Below are 16,055 nucleotides of genomic sequence, written 5' to 3'. Positions count from 1 at the left end.
AATTGGAGTTCTACGTGTTTTTACATGAGCCATCCTGAATTGTAACAATAATTTGCCCCTGTAATTCATCTAGATACTTACTTCCTGAGGTTTTCTGAAAGGAATGGCCCATGCACCATCCTGATAGATGTCAAGGTGGCATCTAAGGCATTTTTTCCTGGATAATTTTTTCTCCAAGATCTTACAGGAATGACATCTTTATAGAAAATGCCCACATTTTAAAGCAGAAAGGAATATCTTTCACAGCCGCCTCTGGAGGTAAACTCAGGTACTTCTCCATATAATTTATAAATAAGTTTGTTATGATAAACAAGCAGTGAGCAACTACAGAACTTCAAAAGGTCTTCTGTGCTTTAAAAAGCTTCCTTGGGCACTGCCAACCAAGTATCTATAGACAGAATGAAATTTTGGAAGCACCCATTACTGTTCACATAGCATGCTGGGTGGGATTTGTGTGTCCTCCTAGCCCCAGATGAAAGGTATTCTTCTCCTAGCAAGCACTGCCTCTGTCAACATTTCCAATTGAAAATGCAGGTCTTTGTGTTAGGCAGCTGTGTGCTACCCTTTTCACAGATCTGCACCCAAATCCGTATCTGCAGACCAGAGTTTTCCAAGGGGAACGTACATCTGGCATCAGGACATCACAGTCAGCTGTGAGCTACCCCTGCCCAGCTGGGGAACCTCTGGAGGCAGAGGCAGTGTGCCCCTGGAGGTCCTTACCCATCCACCACTGCCATCAGGATGGCAGTGCTGACCACCAAAAGTCACTCTGAGGGGTGCTCAGGTCATGGGTTACAAAAAACTTAAGTGGTGCATCTGCATTCTCTGTCTTTTGCCCTCGTGCAAAATAGGTATGAATAATTCCAAAGACCTGGAAAATTCTGATATGGGAGAGTTTTGGTGCCCTCTGCACAGGTCTAAAATACATTCTATGCAACTGCTCTGGCAGCTGTGCTATGCAGTCCAGGTTTCTTGAGGTTTTTGCTTATAAACATGTTTCAGGAAGAATTTTAGGCACAGTCAATATCCACCTCCTGGTCTTTCAAGGTAAGAGCAAGACTGTGCCTCCAGTAAATTGTTTGCACCTAATAAAAAGGCTAAATCATTCCATGGAGCCCAGCTTGGCTCATTTAAAACAGAAAATAACTCGCAGAGCTGCTACTGCTCCATAGTGAGCAGCCATTATTAAATGAATCCTCTGGGGCAAACTTGGTTGCGGTTGGTCAGTCATTTAAATATTCCTGTTCTGCTGCCTTCATGCTGTCCAGGACATGAAGCAAATGAAGCCTGGCTGTTACCCAGATGATCCACGATGTTGTGACCAGATGGAACTTCACTTACAACATGTGTAGGTGCCTGCTGGACAATAAACAGGCTTTCGCTGTCTTTTGCTCTGATGAACTCAAGGGGGTTACTGGCAGATTAAAACGATCACAGCCCCCAAAAGATTTATTATTATTTTTTAAATTCATGCCAGATGAACAGAACAGCAACAACAAAAACAAAAGGTTAAATGGATGTTTATTTTTTGCATTAGTCCTGATTTCTAGTTTTCCCACTTAACCTGGAATCAGCAGAAAACCCAGACTGCTGTATCTTTGCCCATATGTTTGTGTTTGGTTAGGTTTGAGGGGGTTTTTTAATCTTAAAAACGTTCTGATAGCTACAAACACAGGTTACAGATAAAACAAGACATGTTTATAGCCTCATTTCCATTTGAGGAAGAGTGCTTGCATATGTACACATGAGTGACATGTGCACTTCTGCACAAGTGGTCATCCTCTCTTCCAAAAGTTTGCAAGTTAATTGGACAACTTTCATTAAATACCGTGTGAATTCTTACAAATACATTGAAATAAATAAATAAATAAATACCCCACAAAAACCAACAAAACAAAACAAACAAAACCCCAGAGATAGAAAAAAGAAAGAGATTCTAGCTTCCACTGGAAAGAAAGCTGCAATGCAAGCTCTCCCCTTGCTACTCAGCTGAAATTTGAGAAAAGGGAGGGATGTGCACATACACACATATGAACATTGGGACTCTTCCAGTTGCAGAAAAGGCCTTATTAGACACCAGAGGAGATGCAGATCCATGGCTGAACAAGCTACAGTGGCCGTACTGTTCAGCTGGTTCTCAGACCATGGGCACGTCAGAGAATCACAGCACCATTTAGGTTGGACAAGACCTCTAAGATCAAGTCTAACCTATGACAGATCACCACCTTGTCAACTAGACCATGACATCCAGTCATTTCTTGAACATCTCCAGGGATGGTGACTCTACCACTCCCTGGGAAGTCTATTCCAATGTTTAACAACCCTTTCCAGAGTTGTTCCATCACAAATTCTTCCTGATGTCTAACCTGAACCTCCTCTGGTACAGCTTGAGGCTGTGTTCTCTTGTCTTGTTTCTGGTTGCCTGTGAGAAGAGGTGGAACCCCACCTGGCTACAGCCTCCTTTCAGGGAGTTGTAGAGAGTGAGCCCCCTGAGCCTCCTTTTCTCCAGGCTAAACATCCCCTACTCCTCATAGCACTGCTCCTCATAGCACTTGTATTCCAGACCCTTCACCAGGTCTATTGGCCTTCTCTGGACTGGCTCCAGGATTTCCATGTCTTTATTATAGTGAGGGGCACAAAAGTGGGCACAGGATTCAAGGTGTGGCCTCACCAGTGCCCAGTACAGGGGGACAATCCCTGCCCCGATCCTGCTGGTCACACTATTCCTGATACAGGCCAGGATGCCACTGGCCTTCTTGGCCACCTGGGCACATGCTGGCTCATGTTCAGACACTTTCAACCAGCACCACCACGTCTTTTTCTGTTGGGCAGCTGCCCCCAGCCTGTAGCAATGCATGGGGCTGTTGTGACCCAAGGGCAGGACCTGGCACTTGGCGCTGTTGAACCTCACAGTTGGCCTTGGCCCGTTGATCCAGCCTGTCCAGATCCCTCTGCAGAGCCTTTCTACCCTCCAGCAGATCAACACTCCCGCACAACTTGGTGTTGTATGTGAACTTACTGGGAGTACACTTGATCCTCATACCAAGATCATCAATAGAGATGCTACTGAAATATTAAAATATTAATATTAAAAGTATTAAAAAGGACTGGGTGTAGAACAGAAGAATGACTGGGCAGAGAACAAAGCTTATGCAGAAACACCAGTTGTTCTCTGCACCCTCAGGTTTTTTTGGTTGGTTAATGAAGTCTCTGGCTGTTCTCAGCCACAGAAGAGCCAGAACCAAACAGCTTTTGAATTTAATTTCCCCACTCATGATGAAAGACGCAAAAGCTAATCCAAACACCCCTGCTTTAAATGAAACTTTGAAGGTCAGTTGTTTTATTGCCCCTCGCTCAGCTGCAACACCCAGTTCTAGGAGCTGAGCACTGATGGGCTGTGTGAGCACCCCCAATCTGCTCCTGGAGAAATTAGTCTTTCTTAGCCAAAAGCAGTGTTGAAGCTTATCCAGTTTTTAATGTAGAGAACACCCATCAGATCTGTTCCAGCAGCTCAGCTGTGCGGGGAGCAATATCCAGATGAGAAGTTGTAATAAACAGCTGGTATTTTTTTCAAATGCTTCTGCTGGCTCTCAAACAATTATGTAACAATGTCTCTGCAAGAACAGAAATACCTGCTTTTTTCAAGAAAGAAGGTGGAAAACAGGCACTGTTCAATATAAATCCTGTTACTATCCTATAGGTCTTCACAAAGGATATGTTGATTTCTATTGCTGATTTTGTAGTGCAGTGATTAAAAACAAATCACACTTGCCAAAGCAGATGACCTTGGCAGCCTATACCTTTTAATAATGCCATTCTGATGGTAAATGTGTTGGGACCTTGCATCAATTTAATTTTCATATTTTTCCTACTGTTGAACTTCATCCTGCTAATATTTACTCTGCTGTTCTTCCTAAAAAAAACAATTAAAAAAAAATCTAAAGAGCTATCACATGTTTGTGAGGTTGAGAAAAACAATTTTCAAAGGTGACTGGTACTTTTGTATTTTCATTTCCCTAAGTCAGAAGGAGAAGCATAATATGACAGGAAAAGTTTAAGTGATAGTTGTATCTAAAACACCAAGGCCTGTACAGGCAGACTAAATTTCTTGTTGCCACGGATAGCTGGCGCCAGAATGGACATTATGCCATAGAAAACAACGCGTGTTGTCATCAGGGGCTGTGCCAGGGTTTCCTAAGGAAGGCATCTGTAATGGATGCCTGATCACTCAGAAGGGGGAAAAGATTTGTATTTTAAACTAGTAAATGGAAACACTTTTAATAAGAAATTATGGAGTAGAAACTAGTTTCTAAAACCAGATAAATCTTGGCCTAAAAGTGTTTCCACACTGAATGTTTAGTTCAGAGAGATAAACTACTTCAAACAAATGGATATCCAGGAAGAATGCTCATTTGAAATTCTCTTGCCATTTGGAAGTAGAGAAGATCTTCAACACAGCATGATCAGCCTTGGGGAGGAAAAAAGACAGAGGTTAAAGATGCATGGAAAAGAGGTATGCAGAGATGAAATTACCTGTCTCACGTGTATGAGATGCTGTTCCTTCTGAACTTTGGAAGACCGAGCTTGTAGGCCAACAAAAGACAGAGATTTCAGTGATCTGTGGGTAAAGATATCTCCACTGTTTCTGCAAAGCTAGCATGAGGACTAGGTCTCCCAAGCTACATTCCCACAGTCCTGGGCAATGAGGCAGAGCTCCCAGCAGAAAGAAAAAGTACAAAAGCTACACTTACATTACATGAAAGCAAGTTGCATCAGAGCAGTAATCTAAACCATCCAGGAATGTATAAATAGCATCATCAAGCATTTCACCATTACCACAGCAGCCCTCTTGTCTCAAGTGGCAACTGCAATGGTTTTAGGAATTGGGAAAAAAATCCACACTCACACACAAGACCCCAAGAACAAACAAGAAGATTTTCTCCAGCTCTTTATTTATATACAAGTCTAGCAGGATTCTTCAACCAGAAATGTGGTCGAGGGACAATGCCCAATTTGCAAGGATTGAGAGGGAGAATCAAGTGCTGCTTTTAGTGTTAAATTATGCTAAAGCCCGTCTGGGTCCCCAACCCCAAATCAACATACTGAGAGTGAGGCAACTGGAGACCTGCAACTGGTGGTCAATCACTTTATATGATGAAAGTCCAGTCTACTCTCAGATGGTTTGGTTCTTCTAAAATATTCCTCCTTGAAGTGAGTGGGGATTCCTCTCTTAGGTAGGGGACACCCTCCAAGGAGACCCCTCAAGACTGACTGAAAGAGATTAGGCCCTTGGTTGTTGGTATGGGTGAGTAACATCAATCTCTCCTTTAATTATTGTTTCTTTTTGCTAGCTTTAATATAATTACTTTGATAGAGTGCCCTATCCTATCCCATCCTGTCCCACTATGAGTAATTTTAACTTTTACTAGCAAATAATTCTGACAAGATCTTTTAGTCTAATCATTTACTATAAGAAATAATTCATTTTCATAGAAATATATCTGATTTGCCATCATTAAGCCTGCAGGATAAAGTTGCACAAAAATCACACCTCTATAATGCCTTAAACCATAGACAAAGTCTGGGGCTAAGACTGGATGTAGCTGCACCTAGATTTTTCTCTGAGTAGGTGCTTAGAAAGCAAGGGAGTTTCTGCACCTCATGACTCAACAGGAGGACTTCTCTAATAAACTTCATCTGAAATCTACCACTCTCCCCACAACAATAGGTTAAAACCAAACCAAAATAAAGAAGTTATGACATATAATTGCAAAAAACCATGCTTTTGTCAGGATAATAACACACTCTGTCATCAGTTCTCCTTCCTACGAGAAGCCTAGAAATCTCTAAGGGTTCTTGTGTCTTCTGCATGTCTTGTGGTGTGTAATCTCAGTTTATTTAGGAACTGAGGCTCTCTTCTATTTTTACAGTTCTGCAGACAGCACAGGAAAAGGATTTCAAAACTCCTTGAGGGAAGTGGTGGTTGAAATGTTCCCTATCATGCAATACTCTTGCACAACCTGAGCCTTTAGCATTCTTTACCAACCTCAGTTGGTAATTTTTGCAGATTCTTATATACTCTTGTATAATTGAACTGAAGAGACAATCATGAACACCTAGTCCACCTTTGTACAGTGTGACCACTTTCAATTCTGTTAGGCTATGGTATACTTTCAAGAAAGATTCTTGATCTTGATTTAATATTAAGTGTTAAAGATCCTGTCTGTATTCTGCATAATTTGTTCTGATGTGACATACTGTTAATAAATATGTAAATACCTTTTATGAATTGCATCTGTTTACAACATTTTCCATAAACTGATAATCTATCTTCTGTCAGAAAACTCTTCCACATCTAGGGAGACCACAAATTGCCCTTTGCCAGATAAAGTGTACTAACCAAATTGCTTTGCTTTCCTTTTACCACGAGTAGTTTCCAGATCTCAAATTACTCTTTCCTAGACACAGTGCAATTTTTAAGCCAAATAGGCACCATAAATAGTCACAACATTGAAGCATCTACCCCAAATATTTAATCTACAGTTATAACATAATATCTGTTCCATGCGTGCCTGTTATTCTTCCGTTTATGCATTCCAGAGTTAGAATAGCTCTCTGATATTCAGCTTTCCATTGGGAACTCATAAGAAGCAGCATCCTAAGTAAAACCAAAAGTGCATCAAGTCCTTATCCTCATGGTGGCACTTACGATAGGTTATGTAGAAGCTCAGATTAGGGAATGCACTCATTTAGATACAAGGCACATACAGACAGACCCTCTTCTTGATAACACAACCTAGATCTGGCCATGTACCTCCCCAGCAAAATCAAAAGCTAAGTTTTCCCCATTGATCCATTTACTGGTACCACATGATGTTAAACAGGTAAAATGTGTGACATCGATGCTTTTTTTTTCCACCACAAACAACTTGGTATATGCCTTGCCAACTGTACTTGATTTGAAGGAAAAGCAAAAAACAGTTTGATACTGGTACTTTAAACAGCATTCTGGACATATTCCTCACAAACACGCTGTACTTCTGAAGTCATGGTTGGACATAGAGATAGTGGGGTTTTCTGATTTTTTTCTTTTCCTAAGTTTGAATTTCTTTTTCCTATAAAATAAAAGTATAAGGACATCTGGAATTTTTATGAAAATAGCACGAGGTCCACAGTTAAACAAAACTCACAATGAACATCCGCCCCAAACAATTAGTTCAATGACAACACTTCTAGATTTTCCTAAACGCAAACTGCATCCAGCTGATGGCCTCAGCCTCCTCTTGCTTTGACTCTGGATGGAACCAGTGTAACTAAATGTAAGGAGAAGGCAGCAAGTCAAAAGGTCAGACCTGCAAAGCTCATTTTGATCTGTGAGTGTTTATCAGTGGGATGGATCTATGAATTTACCCACTGAGGGTCTGTTGCTCTCCAACAAAATTATCTTTATGCATGTTAATAATATTCTAACTCAGACAAAACAGAAAGAAATTATATGAAATTAAAACAACATAGGCTTGCTGTAATTTCAGCCAAACATACATTTGCCATCAGAAGGCCATATAGATGGGATCTTATTAGTCTTTCAGTTCCTATTTTGAGAAAAGAAACTATTTCTTGAGAATGTTTAATGTTATTTTAAAAATGACACTGCAGTCAGTCAACTTAAATGTGATGTAAAGCCTTGGTGTTGGATTTAGCAGTGCTTAACTTGCAGAGTCTGCAATGTTAAAAGTGCACACTAGTGAAGTAGCTACATCCATTTCTCTCTGTATGTGTGTTTTAATGTGAAATTCAGGGATATCCAGCTGTACACAGAAATGTAATTTAGTCTGTGGGTTTTTTCACTGCCTCTCATACACAGATTTGATTTCTTCCATAGTTACTGTATGACATGCGTGCTAACAATAGTAACCCTTAGTTCCTCTCATTAGAAAGAGAGAAAACTGGGGAGGTGCTGGAAGATGTCACCTATGGAAGTCATTTGACAAGGCCAGCAGCAGGACCAGAAATGGAACCCTGGCTCCTAAATCATGGCGTTCATATTTCCTTTCTTCTTGCTACCTCCTTTATTCCCTAAATTAGGTGATTTCTTATCTATTTATATGCATTATAAATGCTACTACACTAGAACTCCAGCTTTTAATACTTCCTCAATCCACATGAAGTACTGTATCACATAAAAATAGTTCTCCAGTTTGACCTGACAGATGCCTCTGGGATTATAACATAGCAAAGCAATGAATATAGGCATTTTGGCTGCAAACCAGATCACTCAGTCACGTGTTTGGACAGGAGAAGAAGATTGGTAACTACGTTTATATTAATTTTCTTCTGTGTTAATTTGTATGCTGTTTTCAATCACTAAATTTTACCTGCTGGCATTCCTTTTCCAACCACAAATGTCAAGACCACAGTTCTTGGGGAATCAGTAGCAACCACTCATTTAAATGGAGAAGCAATTAAATCATCTACTTTATGATAGAGGATTAAATCTAATAGTCTACTATTTATGCTTTGAAACATCAATAGCTAACATTTGCTTTTGAGCAGAAAGCTTAATACATCTGAGTGTCAGCACAAAGAATAGCATATAGTTTCTTGATTCAATACTGCCAGCTAAGTCACTGATCTTTCAGAATTGCAGGAACTGGATGTGCAAGTGCCTGTTTATAATTCCAATCTCTGGAGGGGAAAATAGCCACTTCCTCTTCAGTGAAAATAATATAAAGACGTGGCAATGAACACAGTCCTCCGGTACTTCTGGCTTCCTTTTAGACACACAATGCATTTCTGTAAGTTGCAGCTTTATTTATGTGTTACCAAGCTAAGACAACCCCCTTCCAGCCACAGCAGGCAGAGCAAAAATACCTCATGGTCCCCTCGTCAGAACTCTGGGGCACGCAGTGCTTTGCCAATACATCAGGGTTCAGATTGCAGCATAAGATGTGCTAAAATATCTCAGCACATGATAGGCTGCCACAGAAAAAAAAAAAATGACAGAAGCATTTTTTGGCTTCCACTCAGAAACCAAAAAAGTCAATGGGAAGCACAGGGACTGTTTTGCAGCCCATAATTGCTGACAAACGTCAGCCTTAGCCCAATATCACTGACAAAGACAATCCTGTGAAAAGCAGTACTTTTATGTCATGGCTTAAAAGCTGAGTAGAGTTTCATTACATGTCTGAACATTTATAAAGTTTTGCTCAAAATGCACAGCATTAGGAGAAAAAAGGATGATAATTTTAAAAAGACCATTTTTTTTCTTCATATCATAATATTGGTGTTTTGAGACCAATGTGAAAATGAAGATTTTATTCTCAATCTGTAAAGTAAAAGGAAAGTTCATATTTTATATTAGTTCGTTGCTTAATATATTAGCAAGATTCACTGTGTATGTTAACAAGATTTCACAAGATGAAATGTTATCTTGGATCTTCATTTTTTATCTCATTTCTGCTATTATTTACTGAACACACTGTTACTGCTTATGATTCTAACTTACAGAAACTTTCAGGGATTTTGGTTTCCTTTATAAGCAAAAAAATTAAGATTGAGCCATGGTTTCTTTTCTAACAGAAAGTAAGAAGCAAACAAGAAGAAGAAATGTATTTTCTAATATGGTCAAGCTTCCTCAGAAGGACCGTTCTTCCGAAAATGTTCTTGCTTTTTGTTTTATTCCCTATTAATTATTTCCTCCGTTCATAATTTGGGGGAGTATTCTACTCTCCCTTCCTGTTCTCCACATGTTTCTCAGTATTGTTTTCTGCCATGTGTACCTTACCACCATGTTCACAAAGTTAATCTGATTTCCACACTGGCCTCTGTTTGAGCAGTAGCTCTGTGTGTTTCCCCTGCAAAAGGTATGCATGCTCTTGGTGCACGACTGCAGTTGTGTCTGCCAGCTGCAGTGAAGTTTTGCAGTCTCAGCAATTAAAACACCTTCTCTCTCAGTTCTGACCACCTTCCCAGTGAAGTTCAGAGGCATGACATTCTGTATGGACCAAAAAAAGTGAAGGAAAAAGAAATAACAACAGATTGCAAATAGCAAAAATGCAACTATTATAGAGAAGCCAAAACTCCAAACAGCATTCATGTACAAACACCCTGCCACACATAGCCCTCATTATATATTTTTGCTGAGCAAAACCTTTGCTGTTGCCCAAGGGGCTCCAATGCAGACAGAATCAGGGCATCTATGCAGGATTCCAGAGGGAGGCCACTTATCAGAGTCCTTCAGCAGAAGGAGAGTCCTGGACTCCGGTTCTTACTGGTAGAAGTATTACACTTTTTATCTATTTGTTAGCACACCAGGTGAGAGTGTGGCAGCAACCTAGTTGGCCACCTCTTTTGGCCAGCAAACATCAATGCTATGCCTTTTGTCCTTAAAAATATCTGGAAACAGCATTTTCCCAAGGACACTCTTCAAATTTTCTTGCTCTCCACTCTTTGCTACACAATCCTGAGCCTGTCCATACATTGTCAGCCTCCTTCAACACACCAAAATGCACCTGACCAAAGGTAGCTGCATGGTCACATACCTTCAATTCTTCCCAGTCCAATCTGGATGTCTTTATATGTATCTGGTGTCTCAGGAAAGCAAAATTCTTTACAGATCTATCAGACTTTCAAGTTATGCCTCTTCTTTTTCTATGTTGGATTAATTTCTGGTTCCTATTAAAGTCTTATCCCAGACTGGATTAGTAAGGCACTTTCCTGTGGTTAAATTCTCCTGGATCTCTCCAGCTGACAACTTGAAATTTTCTATTCATTTTCACTGATGGTTATTTGCACCATGAAATCTAGTTGAGCTGAACCAACCTCACAGAGAAATCAGATGAATTCTACCTGTGCTAACAAATTCTACCTGTGCTAAAAAATTGTGCTAATGATTTTTTTATAAAGTAAATGTTGGAAACTGGGCTTACCTTTGCTTTGTTTGGGTTGGAAGGGGTCTAGTACCAAGATCCTGGGCATTGCAACAGCTGGGACTGTAGGCCAAGGGGAGACCTGGACTAGGATAGCTACGGGAATGGGATAAGGTATGTAAATCCCTGTTAGAACACAGGCGAAGGGAACGCATGGAGGAACAAAGAGGTCAGTCGGCAGAAGAGGCTATGAAGGGATTCGTTGAATGTAAACAAGTCCAATGAGTGTGTTTGTCTGTCTGTGCCCTGCATGAACACTACAGTCTGTCCCTCCCAGGGGTGAGTGCGCTGAGAGAGAGGCTCTGCTGCAGGGGCTGGAGCAGGGCTGTGGGTCACAGCCTGGGTGCCTGTGCCAGCTGCTGGGGTGAGTGTCTGTATCTCCCACAAAGTGGGGGTGTGGGGCAGGGAGTGGAGGGAGTGTGCTTACCAGCAAACCTCAAGCTGGACCAGCCAGTGAGTAAGGGGGCCTCAGGCTGGGTCATCACACTGACAGGGAGTCAGTGCTGCCATGCCAGGGGGCCTTGTGAACAAGGAGTGTCTGTGGAATGAGAATGTGAGTGCATTGGTGTTTGCAGTGAGCCTCAGTCTGGACCAACCAGCAACTGGGAGACCTGTGGGAGAGGCAAGGGAGGGTTGGATGCAGGCAGGTGACCATCAGAGGGGTCATCCTGGTGCTCAGGGGATCCATGAATGCATGTGTGCTTATGTACCGGAGAGCATGATGTGTATGGCTACTCCAGTGACCTTCTGCCTCTGCCAGTCCAAGCAGAGGGGACTTGACTGTCTTTATTCTATGTGAGCTGTTGCAGGCAGTGCCTTACCTGGAGGAGATGGCCACTCAACATCACTTGACACTTTGTTTCCCTTCCAGACAGCAGAAGGAATTAGCGATTTGTGCATCTGACTTGCAATTTTTCCATGCTCATCTTCCCTTTTTATTTGGCAGATGATTATAAGACAGAGTAGATTACTCTAATAAGGATCATCGGGCCAAGAATAATTGCTTTTCTATGTAACCCATTCTGTGTACTTGTGAACTACATGTGTCTCTACAAATGCATGTACCTCCAGACTGAATATTTGTACCTGAACAAGAAGTTCAAAGTTGCATTTCTTATCTAAGATACCAGAAAAGTACTTTTTCCACATTGACTTCCATAAAAACAAATGCCCTTGATGAGAACAAAGACTGGTGTATGATTTTCTGATGTGATTGTGGGTAGTTTTGTCTTAATTATTCACTGTGTAGGTTCAACTATTTGATCACTGAAGCACGTCAAGACCTAAACTTTACCGAAACAATTCTACCAACAAGTAATTTACCTTTCTAAAACCTGGACACCACTCCATTTCCTGATACGTGTATGATGTTTAACTCCTTGTCTTTATATGGCTCTCCTCCCAATAACAGAAAACCACCACAAGTTTCATGCTGTTCTTTGGTGAAAGCAAAAGTAACTGTAGAAAAGCTTAGTGTCAGGAAAAAGTCAGGAAAACAGAATCACACAAACTGCCAACTGCTTGGTAAGCTACTTGTTTGTTGAGTAGCAATTTGTTTTACTTATGCTCTACAGTACATTATATAAGTTTGTTACAGATCAGTCTCAGGCACAATTCCACAATCTAAACCATTCTTGACATTTTCCATTTTAACAACTAATTTCTTAGTTGATGTAACAAGATATTTATTGATCTTACTATGTCAGAATTGTGCCAGTCTGTGTGCAGCTCTGCAGGACATTTTGTTTCAGTATGCTTACAAATGAAACACGTGTCCAGAAGAAATCAGGCAGACTTCTTATTAAATCAAGTGCCTTTTATTTCTTCTTTTACCAGGTTTTATTTCTCTTTCGGCACTATTTCAAAGTATTGTCAGAAGAATTTTTCTCTGTTATGGGGATGTAGTTTGCTTTTCGTCCTACAACTTTTAAAATAAAAGGTTTGGAGGCTAACAATAATATACTTTACAAGAAAAAGAAGCTCTAAAATACAACACTCTAAGCAGCTAATATTTCTATACATTCTTCAGTTCACTAGCAATACAGATAAATTACCAGAACCCTTTTCACTGCTATAGCAGGTAGTCTTCTTTAATAATTACTTATAATATAAACAAACTTTGTTGCACCTAATTAGATTTTTATTCCCATATAAAAATTATTTTTATTTATTTTTAATTATAGTCTGAAATTGTTCTAAGGTCTAATCTCATGAAAATTAGAAACTTGCTTGTAATTTTCAGCCTTAATTCAAGCAGGAGCATTTTGTATTTTGCGATTTTGTCTAAACTTTATCTTTTGGTTTAAAAGCCAAGAACATATTTGCAGAGAGAAGTTTCCATTTCAGCCTTTTCTTTTCCCAGACTAGACAAGACAAGCACTTTTAGCCTCTCCTCAGAATACCTACTTTCAACTGTGGATCAGAACAGCTCCTTTCAGCCCTTCTTCCTAACAGCAACATCCTCTTCGGACAGACATGAGCAGTACTGTTCGCTACTGCAGAAAGTATCTACCTGCTTCCTCAAGTGATGGAATTGTTACTTTCCTCTCTCTACTGGATTCAACACACTTATAATTTTATCAGCCTGATAGCTGATAAAAGCTTCTGATAACATTTTTCATAGTCAATTAGTTATCACACAGTTCAATTGGGGCAAGTTTCCCAACACAATAAATCATTGGATAGAACAAAGACCAGATGTTTGTTCTGGCTTCAGATGATGTTTCCTGACCCACCGCTAATTTATAAAATATCCTTTTGTTATTTCTAAGCAACAGAAGGATAAGCCAAACAAATTAAATGGCCAAGGTAACAAAAAAATGTTGATAAATTTGGAAAGGTAGGGGTGTCTGTAAGTCTCTGCCATCTGAGATTTCTCTGAGACTATCTCTTACGTTTCTGGAAAAGCCCAAGTGTCCTGCTCAGGAATAACCTCTTTCTCTGTGGGATCTTGAACTGACCCATACTCCGTCTCAACTCCACCCAAGGGTAAGAGCTTAACATTGTGCTCAAATGAGTTACTGAAGATCCTTATTTTCCTCCTCCTATTCCTAATCAACTGCAGGACACCTATTGCAATAGCTGCTCAATTCTCTTTGGATGTTTGGGAAAAAGAATGAAAGCTTGGCTGGTATCAGTACACACCCTGGCACTTTAATTTTGATTGATCTATTTGACTTCACTTTCTTCCTCTGCTACTCATTCCAGTTACTGTTTATTTGGCCTCCTCCCTTTCCAGTAAATAGAACTTGCTTCAGCAAACACAGTCACATAACAAAATTTTCCATGAACAGAAGAATTAATGAAGCCTTGTTTCCTACGGATTTATGTTGCTGATTCCCAAGTTCCATGCTCACACCATGTCCCCCACAATACCTTCAGTGTGCAAAACCAGCACTTTAAATGGCCAATGTAACTCATTTACCTGCAGCTTGGCTCAGCACTCTACATCCATTGCACAGTCAGATCTTATGGTAGTTGTCAAGGAGAATACATTGCACTCCTTTGTTGGACTAGAAAATATTTCTCAAAATACTTTAAAATGAAAATAAAGGGGGTTCCAATGGAGTTCTCTGTTTCTTGGAACTGTAAATTTAGAAAGAATGGGTAGCCAAGGAAAATAAAAATGAGCATGCATTTGAAATGACTGCTGGAGAGTTAGGAACAATGCTCCTGGAAGATCAAATGTGTATTTTTACTCTAAGTGTACATGAGAAGATCACTAAACTTCTTGACAGATGAATGGGATACATAGAAATGAAATGAACACAAATCAGCACTTCTTAATTTTATTTCTTTTGGGGCTGAGTATGTGTTTGACTGTTTTTACCTTTGTAAGGTGAGCACAGCAGTGCTTTTAATAGATTGGGGGAACTTCTGGTTAGACATAACTTCTCTGTGTCTGTGATTTCTCTTTATGATAAAATTTAAAGAAAATGTGGTGCAGTGACTGTGGTATTGAAACAAAGGAGCAGGCATTTCAGTCTAAGAGAGGTGAAAATCCTGTAGGCATTTCTTCAAGGATGGCAAAATCACATGGAGCGCTAATGCATGTGCATGAGAAGGCACAATAACCCTGTGACGAGTAGGTGATAGCTAAGAAAACAAACAAGCAAATAAACAAGCAAGCAAAAGGCTGTGGAAATGTGTGTGAACTTGTTTATCTTGTCAGGACCTTTTCTGACAGAAAGGCACATGACCAGCACTTGGGCTGAGAGTGTGAAGAGCAAAGGAGGAAGTTACAAGACAGTTTACATATGAGTCAATTAAATTTTTTTTCCAATGTGTAGCACTTCAAGACAAGGATAAGTTTGAGCAAGTTGGCAATGTTTTTGTGGTGACAGACTACAATGACTGCAGTGAGAACACCCCCTGCCAGGAGCTGTGTACAGGGTTCTGGTGGCACAGGTGCACCAGGAACAGCTCTCGTAAGTGGAATTATATTTACTTTATCCATACAGAGCAGGCTTAGTTCTTACCAATTGATTTCCCTTTTCATGTTTTTTCAAGTCTCTGAAGTATTGTCATAAAACACCCTCAATCTTACCAAGCTCTAGCGATGCGACTGCCACCTTAGGTACACTCTCAGCCTTTGGTACAACTGTCAGAATATCTAAACTCTTTCCAGGGCTGGTGATGCCTTGCTCTTACTTAATTTTGCGTAAAATATCTTTGCAATCACAGAATCACGTAGGTTGGAGAAAACTGTTACTATCACCAAATCCAGCTGTTATTTGAAACATTACTGAGTCCACCACTAAACCCTATCTCTAAGTGTAACATATGCACTTTCTTTTATCCAGTGATAGCAGTTCAACCACTTTGCTGGGAAGCCATGTTCTTCTAATGTTTGAAAACCACATTGATGTAGAAATTTTTCCTACACTTCCTCTGTCACAATGTGAGGCTGTTTCTTCTCATCCTGTCATTATGTGCCAGAAAATGCATTATGTGTTAGAAAATACCATGAAAGCATGTCACCATTCAAAGTGGAAATTAAAATCCATGTGCCAGTGAGTGCTCAGTACTTCAGTCAAGGCAGTTAAGTGCTTGTGCTAATAAAAGATTGCTACTTCACTGCATTAAGCACAAAGGTCAGTCTGTGAAGGTTGTTTGCTACACAAAGTC

Source organism: Chamaea fasciata, unplaced genomic scaffold (genome assembly GCF_029207755.1).
Source record: "Chamaea fasciata isolate MVZ Bird 193981 ecotype frontalis unplaced genomic scaffold, bChaFas1.0.hap1 SCAF_3, whole genome shotgun sequence".
In the NCBI taxonomy this organism is placed as follows: domain Eukaryota; kingdom Metazoa; phylum Chordata; class Aves; order Passeriformes; family Sylviidae; genus Chamaea; species Chamaea fasciata.
This window is presented reverse-complemented; position numbering follows the sequence as displayed.